The sequence below is a fragment of the Heterodontus francisci genome, chromosome 29 (genome assembly GCF_036365525.1).
Source record: "Heterodontus francisci isolate sHetFra1 chromosome 29, sHetFra1.hap1, whole genome shotgun sequence".
NCBI lineage: Eukaryota > Metazoa > Chordata > Chondrichthyes > Heterodontiformes > Heterodontidae > Heterodontus > Heterodontus francisci.
The window spans coordinates 68918922-68930616 of NC_090399.1; the positions used below are offsets into that span (position 1 = coordinate 68918922).

Consider the following 11695-nt stretch of genomic DNA (forward strand, 5'->3'; position numbering starts at 1 on the left):
ATTTTCAGGGCAGAAAAAAAATGATCTCAGGCTGATTCATAAGTTTACACAATATATCGTGAGAAATGATCTTGATCAGGGTAACCATGTTCATGCAGAATGTCTTTGATTAGCCCTATTTCAGTATCAAGCTTGCATGGTGAGCAAATGACTCAGGCTGTATTTCATCCACATCCACATCAACAACAGGGCTATTGTTCCTGTGACTGTTCATCCACATCAACACCAGGGCTATTGTTCCTGTGACTGTTCATCCACATCAACACCAGGGCGATTGTTCCTGTGACTGTTCATCCACATCAACACCAGGGCTATTGTTCCTGAGACTGGTAATCCACATCAACACCAGGGCGATTGTTCCAGTGACTGTTCATCCACATCAACACCAGGGCGATTGTTCCAGAGACTGGTAATCCACATCAACACCAGGACTATTGCTCCAGAGACTGGTAATCCACAGCAACACCTGAGATCATAACAAAATAATTTGTACATCACATTTTGAAGAAATTTAAAAGGATTATAAAATTATTTTGTTTTCTATATCATTTATTGATGATATTTTATGACACGCAACTAAAAACGGTTTGCCAAATCAGTTTCTTCAGTGGACTGTAACTAATATCCCTGCTCACATTCCCTAGATGACTGTCTCCATGGAGGTTGATCTGTGCTATTAATAAGTGCTCCTCTGAAGAGTCTCTACATTTGTGTTTAGCACAAGAAATAGGATACACAGTAATTTACCAGATCGAGCTCATTTACTACCCGATCTTGCAGCCGTCAATATTACTGATAAGACAGTGAATTAAGAAAGTGAAATTTCAATATCAATATTGACACCTCGTTATATTTTCGCTGTTTGCTGCCATCAGTTAAATGTCAAGTGATTGTCTTGTTTTCTTAATGTGATTTCTCAATTAGAATTCGAATACTTCTTGAATTTTTTGCACAGAAAGCGATTAAACAGAAATCCCTCAATCTTTACAATAGAACATTGTAGACATACAAGATAATCAGAGGGTTAGATAGGGTGGATAGTGAGAGTCTTTTTCCTCGGATGAGGATGGCAAACACGAGGGGACATAGCTTTAAGTTGAGGGGTGAAAGATATAGGACAGATGTCAGAGGGAGTTTCTTTACGCAGAGAGTAGTAGGGGCGTGGAACGCCCTACCTGCAACAGTAGTAGACTCGCCAACTTTAAGGGCATTTAAGTGGTCATTGGATAGACATATGGATGTAAATGGAATAGTGTAGGTCAGATGATCGGCGCAACATCGAGGGCCGAAGGGCCTGTACTGCGCTGTAATATTCTAATTCTAATTCTAAAAAAGAACCTCTTCCCGAGAGTCTGCATGGACTGATCAGAAATGTTTTAGCAATTTTCAATGTGCTGATGTTGTTAAGTGGGTTACACGTGTACCATGGGGAATCTAGGAGATATTGTATTGTAAATGTATTTCATGTTAACAAATGGAGTTACTGCAGAGGTTTCTGTTGTTGGTATGGATTTGAATGCATTTTAAATTGTGTTTCTGAGTGTAAGTGGAAGGAATGGACATGTTACTGACACATGACCCATTCCACCAGAGATTTCCATTCTGCACTTTGCCAGCCAATGCTTAAACAGAGGAAGAGAGTGCACTCACCATGCTGCATAGATCATAATGAAATAGGACGGGAGTGAGGTCTCATGTTGTACAGAACATCTCCGGTGAGGCAAGAGTGCACTCTCCATGATGTAGAGAATATAACCGGAAAGGCAAGAGAGCACTCTCCACGTGGTACACACTGTAACACAACAAGGCAAGAGTGCACTCTCCATGTTGTACAAACTGTAACACAGCAGGACGAGAGTGCACTCTCCATGATGTAGAGAATATAACCGGAAAGGCAAGAGAGCACTCTCCACGTGGTACACACTGTAACACAACAGGGCGAGAGTGCACTCTCCAATTGTACAAACTGCAACACAGCAGGGCGAGAGTGCACTCTCCATGTTGTACAAACTGTAACACAGCAGGGCGAGAGTGCACTCTCCATGTTGTACAAACTGTAACACAGCAGGGCGAGAGTGCACTCTCCATGTTATACAGATTATAACCCAACAAGGAGGTGCTGATCTGCAATTATTTACTGGACATATGACAACCCAACAGGGTGAGAGGGCAGTCTCCATGTTGGACAGATTATAACCCAACAAGGTGAGAGCGCGCTCTCTATGTTGGACAGATATAACACAATAGGGCGAGAGCACACTCTCCATGTAGTGCAGACCATAACACAATAGGGTGAGAGTGCACTCTCCATGTTGTACAGACTATAACCCAACAGGGTGAGAGTGCACTCTCCATGTTGTACAGACGATAAACCAATAGGGTGAAAGTGCACTCTCCATGTTGGACAAACCAGAACCCAATAGGGTGAGAGGGCGCTCTCCATGTATTACAGACCATAACCCAATAGGGCAGGAGTGCACTCTTCATGTAGTACAGACCATAACCCAATAGGGGGAGAGTGCACTCTCCAAGTTGTACAGACTATAGCCCAATATGGTGAGAGTGCACTCTCCATGTTGTACAGACTATAATCTAACAGGGAGAGAGTGCGCTCTCCATGTTGTATAGACCATAACCCAACAGGGTGAGAGTGCACTCTCCACGTTGTACAGATGATAAACCAACAGTGTGGGAGTGCACTCTCCATGTTGTGCAGACCACAACCCAATGGGGCGAGAGTGCGCTCTCCATGTTGTGCAGACTATAACACAACAGGATGAGAGTGCACTCCCCATGTTGTACAGACCATAACCCAACAGGGTCAGAGTTCGCTCTACATGTTGGACAGACTTTTACCACTTTTACCCAACAGGGTAAGAGTGCACTCTCCATGTTGTACAGACCATAATCCAACAGGGTAAGTGTTCGCTCTCCATGTTGTACAGACCATAACCCAACAGGGTAATAGCTCGCTCTGCGTGTTATACAGACTGTAACACAACAGGGTGACAGTACACTCTCCATGTCGTACAGACTATAACCCAACAGGGTGACAGTACACTCTCCATGTCGTACAGACTATAACCCAACAGAGTGAGAGTGCACTATCCATGTTCTACAGACCATAACCCAATGGGGTGGGAGGGCACTCTCCATGTTGTACAGACCAGAACCCAAAAGGGTGAGAGGGCGCTCTCCATGTATTACAGACCATAACCCAATAATGCGAGAGTGCATCTCCATGTTGTACAGATCATAACACAATCGGGTGAGAGTGCACTCTTCATGTAGTACAGACCATAACCCAATAGGGGGAGTGTGCACTCTCCAAGTTGTACAGACTATAACCCAATACGGTTAGAGTGCACTCTCCATGTCGTGCTGACCATGACCCAATAGGGCGAGAGTGCACTCTCCATGTTGGACAGACCAGAACCCAATTGGGTAAGAGTTCGCTCTACATGTTGTACAGACATTTACTCAACAGGTTGAGCGTGCACTCTCCATGTTGTACAGACTATAATCCAACAGGGAGAGAGTGTGCTCTCCATGTTGTACAGACTATAACCCAACAGGGTGAGAGTTCGCATCTCCATGTTGTACAGACCATAACCCAACAGGGTGAAAGTGCACTCTCCATGTTGTACAGACTACAATCCAACAGGGTGAGAGTGCACTCTCCATGTTGTACAGACTTTTATCCAACAGGTTGAGAGTGCACTCTCCATGTTGTACAGACTATATCCCAGCAGGGTGAGAGTGCATTCTCCATGTTGTACAGACTATAACCCAACATGGCGAGAATGCACTCTCCATGTTGTACAAACTGTAACACAGCAGGGCGAGAGTGCACTCTCCATGTTATACAGATTATAACCCAACAAGGAGGTGCTGATCTGCAATTATTTACTGTACATATGACAACCCAACAGGGTGAGAGTGCAGTCTCCATGTTGTACAGATTATAACCCAACAGGGTGAGAGTGCGCTCTCCATGTTGGACAGTCTATAACCCAACAGGGTGAGAGTGCACTCTCCATGTTGGACAGTCTATAACCCAACAGGGTGAGAGTGCACTCTCCATGTTGCACAGACTATAACCCAACAGGGCGAGAGTGCACTCTCCATGTTGTCTAGACTATATCCCAACAGGGTGAGAGTGCATTCTCCATGTTGTACAGACTATATCCCAACAGGGTGAGAGTGCGCTCTCCATGTTAGACAGATATCACACAATAGGGCGAGAACGCACTCTCCATGTAGTGCAGACCATAACCCAATAGAGTGAGAGTGCACTCTCCATGTTGTACAGACTATCACCCAACAGGGTGAGAATTCGCATCTCCATGTTGTACAGACCACAACCCAATATGGCAAGAGTGCGCTCTCCATGTAGTGCAGACCATGACCCAATAGGGCGAGAGTGCACTCTCCATGTTGTACAGACCAGAACCCAATAGGATGAGAGAGCGTTCTCCATGTATTACAGACCCTAAACCAATGGGGCGTGAGAGCACTCTCCATGTTGTGCAGACCATAACCCAATGGGGCGAGAGTGCACTCTCCATGTTGTGCAGATCATAGCACAATAGGGTGAGAGTGCACTCTTCATGTTTTTTTTTTATTTCCAAAATATACTTTATTCATAAAAATCTGTAAAAATTACATTGCCAAACAGTTTCCAAACAGCACCAAAAAATACAAACATTGCAAGGGAGATCAGTTTCCTTCAATACTGTCATGAGTTTCTTCCCAACCCTTCTGTTTCACAATTGTCATGTCAATTACAGTTTTACATTTACAGCAATTGAGAATATTAACGATACAGTTCGAGGGGTTTCCCATGGTTCCAGCCCCTCAGTCCAGCTTGGTGGGGGAACCTTACACTGTGGTCTTTCCTCATTGAGCCTTTGCTGCGGCTGCCCCAAGCTTTAGTGCGTCCCTCAGCACGTAGTCCTGGACCTTGGAATGTGCCAGTCTGCAACATTCGGTGGTGGACAACTCTTTGCGCTGGAAGACCAGCAAGTTTCGGGCAGACCAAAGGGCGTCTTTCACCGAATTGATAGTCCTCCAGCAGCAGTTGATGTTTGTCTCGGTGTGCGTCCCTGGGAACAGCCCGTAGAGCACAGACTCCTGTGTTACAGAGCTGCTTGGGATGAACCTTGACAAAAACCACTGCATCTCTTTCCACACCTGCTTTGCAAAGGCACATTCCAGGAGGAGGTGGGCGACCGTCTCTTCCCCACCACAGCCAATGCGGGGGCACTGTGCGGAGGGGGCGAGACTTCGGGTGTGCATGAAGGATCTGACGGGGAGGGCCCTTCTCACCACCAGCCAAGCTACGTCTTGGTGCTTGTTTGAAAGTTCTGGTGATGAGGCATTCCGCCAAATGACTTTGACGGTCTGCTCGGGGAACCATCCGACAGGATCCACCGTTTCCTTTTCCCGTAGGGCCTTGAGGACATTCCGTGCAGACCACTGCCTGATGGACCGGTGGTCAAAGGTGTTTTTCCGCAGAAACTGCTCCACGAAGGATAGGTGGTACGGCGCCGCCCAACTGCACGGAGCGATCCGCGGCAATGTGACCAGGCCCATCCTTCGCAACACCGGGGACAGATAGAACCTCAGCACGTAGTGACACTTGGAGTTTGCGTACTGGGGATCTACACATAGCTTGATGCAGCCGCACACGAAGGTGGTCATCAGGATGAGGGCCACGTTGGGTACATTTTTCCCGCCCATGTCCAGAGATTTGAACATCGTGTCCCTCCGGACCCGGTCCATTTTAGATCCCCAGACGAAGCGGAAAATGGCTCGGGTGACTGCCACGGCGCAGGAGTGGGGTATGGGCCAGACCTGCGCCACGTAGAGCAACAACGTGAGCGCCTCGTACCTGATGACCAGGTTCTTACCCACAATGGAGAGAGATCGCTGCCCCCACATGCCCAACTTTTGTCGTACCTTGGCTACTCGCTCCTCCCATGTTTTGGTGCACGCCCCGGCACTTCCGAACCATATCCCCAGCACCTTCAGGTAATCTGACCTGACGGTGAAGGGGACAAAGGATCGGTCAGCCCAGTTGCCAAAGAACATGGCCTCGCTCTTGCCGTGGTTAACTTTGGCTCCCGAGGCCAGTTCGAACTGGTCGCAGATGCTCATCAGTCTGCGCACGGACAGCGGATCCGAGCAGAAGACGGCGACGTCATCCATGTACAGGGAGGTTTTCATCTGAGTGCCTCCGCTGCCTGGGATTGTCACCCCTCTTATGCTCGCATCCTTCCTAATAGACTCAGCAAAGGGTTCAATACAGCAAACAAACAAGACCGGGGACAGAGGACAGCCCTGTCTGACTCCAGATTTGATCGGGAAACTTTCAGATTCCCACCCGTTGATTGACACTGCGCTACTGATGTTTGTGTAGAGCAGTTGGATCCAATTGCAGATTCCCTCCCCAAACCCCATTTTGGAAAGCACGTCCATCATGTAGGTGTGCGATATCCTGTCAAAAGTCTTCTCCTGGTCCAGGCTGATGAGGCAGGTGTCCACCCTCCTGTCCCGTACGTAGGCGATCGTATCCCTGAGTAGCGCGAGACTATCAGAGATCTTCCTGCCGGGTACAGTACAGGTCTGATCGGGGTGAATCACCAACTCCAGAGCAGACTTGACTCGACTGGCTATGACTTTGGACAGAATCTTGTAATCAACATTAAGCAGTGAGATGGGCCGCCAATTTCTGATTTCTGCCCTCTCCCCCTTCTGCTTGTAAATGAGGGTGATGATGCCTTTTCTCATGGTCTCTGACATGCTACCGGCCAGGAGCATACTCTCGTATACTTCCAGCAGGTCCGGGCCGACCCAGTCCCACAGGGCCGAGTACAACTCGACCGGTAAGCCGTCGCTCCCGGGGGTTTTACTCGTCTCGAAAGACTCGACGGCCTTTGTCAGCTTGTCCAGAGTTAGCGGCTTGTCCAGTCTCTCCCTCCTGCTGTCATCTAGGACCTCTGTGATAGATGACAGGAAGGACTGGGAGGCTCTGCTGTCTGTGGGCTTCGCGTCATACAGCCCAGCATAAAAGGATTTGCTGATCCTTAGTATGTCGGACTGCGAAGACGTTACCGAGCCATCTTCTTCCTTCAGGCTGCTGATAACAGAGCTCTCTCTGTGTACCTTTTGGAAGAAGTAACGCGAGCACGTCTCATCCTGCTCGATGGAGCGGACTCTGGACCGGAAGATGATCTTGGAGGCCTCCTTGGCAAAGAGCGAGGCCTGCTGGCTCTTCACCTCTTGGAGGTCCTCCTTGACCTCGACCCCCATTGACTGCAACCGGAGTAGATTTTGCATAATTTTCTGGAGTCGGGACAGTTCCCTCTGTCTCTCTCTCGCCTTCTGAACACCTTTGTGGATGAAGAACCTCTTGATGTTCTCCTTAATCGCTTCCCACCAGTGAACTGGAGACTCAAAGAGGGGTTTCACGGTCCTCCAACCATTGTAATCCCTTTTGAGTTCCTCAACGTTCTCTGGGGTCAGCAGTGTCGCATTGAGCTTCCACGTCCCTCTGCCAACCCGCTGGTCGTCCTGTAAGTGACAGTCGGCCAGTAAGAGGCAGTGGTCGATGATGCAGTTGAAGTCACCGCCTGGGGTGACCGGCCTGGACGTCGCCAGCAGCAATGGGAGCTGCTGGAAGACGTTCAGCCGCTCGCTGCGTTGTACCGGGGCGTACACGTTGATCAACCGGAGCGGAGCGTTGTTGTACATCACGTCTGCTACGAGGAGGCAACCGCCCACCACCTCCTTAACTTCGGAGATGGTGAAGTTACCTCCCCGCAGCAGAATACCCAGGCCGGAGGAACGGCAGTCATTACCCCGCGACCAGATCGATGGCCCGTGTGACCACCATCGCGACCACTGCCTGTAGGTGCTGAGGTGTGGTATTCCACACTCCTGCAGAAACAGTAGGTCAGCTTTGACCTTGGCAAGGTAATCCAAGGTTGAAACACATCGCGTAGTCGATTTAATGCTACGCACATTAATGGAAGCAATTCTTACACCCATTTTTTACTAAAAATTAGTTGTTGCTTCCCATACCATTTGTCCTCGCTAGTCCCAGTCCTTCCCCTTCGGGATGTTCCTGCATACCCATCGTGTGCGCAAGCAGTTTCACGTTGGTTGGGCTCAGAAACCCCTCCTGAATTTTCATGCAGGGTTTGTGCCGCTCGGGTGACATCGGGGGGGTCTTGTAGGCAGAGAGCATTGGGTTGTCCTCAGCTGCTTCTATCTGTTCCTCCTCGAAAACATCACAGCTCCCGGTCTCCCGGAGCTCAGGTGCGCCAGACGTGTCTTTGCTCCCGATGTCCCGGAGCTGAGATGCGTTGGCCACGTCGTTACGTGTGGGGCATTGGGGTTCGGGCACGCCGGGCCCATCACAGCTTCCAGTGCACGGGGGCTGGGATGCTTTATCATCCATCTCGGAGTTCTGCCGCCTCTTTTGAAGGGGCTGTCATTCCAGCATTTCCCCGTCCAGTGAAGAGGAGTTGTTGCAGTCTGATTCAGAAGAGAGCCTCCTCTTGCCACTGGTTTGGGTGGTGGCTTTGGGATGTTTTTTCTTTGTGGTTTTCCTCTGGACCACTTGCCACTGACCTGTTTGTCCATCTGCTGCCTCCTCCTCCATTGATTCTGTCTGTGGAGGAGGGGTTTCCGGGCGCTGGGTAGGTGCTGGGCCGTTGGTTTCAGCCGCCTCCCCTTCCTTCTCAGGTTGAAGTTCCTCACTGCGGAGAAGGTTGCTGGTCTCCTTTCGAACAGCGGACGCCTTCGTCGAACCTTCTCCCGGCCTTTCCTTGGACTTTGCCGCCTGAGCGTAGTTGAGGCAATGTTTGGGGCAGGTCTTGTAGAGATGGCCTGCCGCACCGCACAAGTTGCAACACTTAGTCTGCTTACAGTCCTTGGTCTGATGGCCTTCCTCCTTGCAGTTCTTGCAAACAACTGTGCTGCAGTTGACCACCCGAACGGTGTTGCGCACTCCCTGGCCCGAAGCTCGAAAATTGGTTATAGCCATTTTACTCAAAGCTTCCCCAGGATCAAAAGGCAATGATCATGGTCTCTTCTCAATCAAATAAGCACTGATAAGAACAGATACTACACTTGATCTTAGCCAAAAGGCCGAGAAGCCTTTGGTAGGACAGACCATAACCCAATAGGGGGAGTGTGCACTCTCCATGTTGGACAGACCAGAACCCAAAAGGGTGAGAGAGCGCTCTCCATGTATTACAGACCATAACCCAATAGGTCGGCAGTGCACTCTCCATGTAGTACAGACCATAACCCAATAATGCGAGAGTGCACTCTCCATGTTGTACAGGTCATAACACAATAGGGTGAGAATGCACTCTTCATGTAGTACAGACCATAACCCAATCGGGGGAGAGTGCACTCTCCAAGTTGTACAGACTATAGCCCAACATGGTGAAAGTGCACTCTCCATGTTGTACAGACAATAATCCAACAGGGGAAGAGTTCGCTCTACATGTTGTACAGACGTTTAGTCAACAGGGTGAGCGTGTACTCTCCATGTTGTACAGACTATAATCCAACAGGGAGAGAGTGTGTTCTCCATGTTGTACAGACTATAACCCAACAGGGTGAGAGTTCGCATCTCCATGTTGTACAGACCATAACCCAACAGGGTGAGAGTGCACTCTCCATGTTGTACAGACCACAAACCAATAGGGTGAGAGTGCGCTCTCCATGTATTACAGACCATAACCCAATCGGGCGAGAGTGCACTCTCCATGTTGTACAGATCAGAACTCAATAGGGTGAGAGTGCACTCTTCATGTCGTACAGACCATAACCCAAGAGAGAGAGAGAGTGCATTCTCCATGTTGTACAGACCAGAACCCAATAGGATGAGAGGGCGCTCTCCTTGTTGTACAAACTGTAACACAGCAGGGCGAGAGTGCACTCTCCATGTTTTACAGACTATAACCCAACAGGTTGAGAGTGCACTCTCCATGTTGTACAGACTATATCCCAACAGGGTGAGAGTGCATTCTCTATGTTGTACAGACTATATCCCAACAGGGCGAGAGTGCACTCTCCTTGTTGTACAAACTGTAACACAGCAGGGCGAGAGTGCACTCTCCATGTTTTACAGACTATAACCCAACAGGGCAAAGCTTAACTGCAGTTACTTGCTTTTGCAGAGACTGGTGTTTTGGGTCCCATAATTCTCCAGAACAAAAAATCATCAGTTTTTATCTTCAGCATCTCTTTTGCTATCTCACATTAACAACTTTGTTTGCCTTCTCATTTTCCTGTAACTTCTTTTGCCACAGATTCCCCTGTCACCGATAAACAGATCTTTAAAGAACAATTAAATTTAATTCAGAAATGGAATTCTCATATTTCCATCCTGTCTTTTTCAACTTGAAATGATTATTTTAAAAATGCTTGGGGACAGCATCGAGTTAAATATCTGTTTCTGTTTCTTACAGTTAACTTGGTGGGGATTGTGATTTTGTCTCGAGGAAATTGCGGTCTCTCCAAATGTATCACTCACTATCTGGTGGCCATGGCAGTGGCGGATCTAATGGTGATTATCATCCATGTGATATTACACCGGATTAATATCATGTACTTTGCAGTTAGTTTCCTGTTTATAACTCCTGTGTGTATGGTGAACCTTGTCGCATATACTGTCGCTTTAGACTGCTCTGTCTGGTTTTCTGTTGCCTTCACTTTTGATCGTTTTGTAACAATTTGCTGTCAGAAGCTCCAATCAAAATATAATACTGAGAAAGCAGCGATGGTTGTTATCACGACTGTGTTTGTGGTGAGCTGTCTGAGGAGTATTCCCTTTGACTGTGCAGGTGAAGCTGTAACTAGAATTGACAATGTACCTTGGTGTTGTGTTCCAACAGCTGATTATCTCACCTCCCCCTTGTGGAGGGTTTATGAATGTTTTGACAGTATCATAACCCCTCTATTACCAATCAGTTTAATTCTGTTGTTCAATGCATTGACCATCAGACACATTATAATGGCAAATAGAGTTCACAGGGGACTCCAGAGAAACAGTGAGAATCAGAATGATCCAGAGGTGAGGAATCGAAGGAAATCCATGATATTGCTTTTCACTATTTCTGCCAATTTCATATTATTGTGGATGACATATGTTGTCCATTCGATAAATTGGACAGTGAGAAACTATACTTACACCGACAAATATTACAGTAACCTGATATATATTACCCAACAAGCTGGGGCCATGCTGAAGCTTCTCAGTTCCTGCACAAACATTTGTGTCTATGGACTGACACAGAGGAAATTCAGAGAGGAGCTGAAGAATGGGATAAAATATTTGTTTACACTGAATGGGAAATTGTGTCAATAACAAATAATAAACATTGATCTGGAGCAGAGCTGATCGGTTACTTGGTCACTTGCTTTTTCTATTCCTGAAATCCTTGTGGGAGGTGAAGGACAATGAGAAAACTAACTATCTTTAAGGAGATTTTGGATTGTGATGTATAATGGCCATTACATTAAAGATAAACTTTAATGTGGGTAAATGAAACAGTATCACATGAAATATCCTGAAGTCAGTTTAACTGTTGGATTTGTGAGTTACAGCAACCATACATCATCAAAAGATTTGAAATTAAATCCACAAAAAGAAGCAGTAACAGGAAATTGCATA

General features: G+C 47.6%; 1 pseudogene; it reads right to left on the reverse strand.

The window, feature by feature from the left end:
- Positions 1-9059: 9059 nt before the first annotated feature.
- On the reverse strand, positions 9060-9168 carry LOC137346348 (U2 spliceosomal RNA; annotated as a pseudogene).
- Between the last annotated feature and the right edge of the window lie 2527 nt (positions 9169-11695).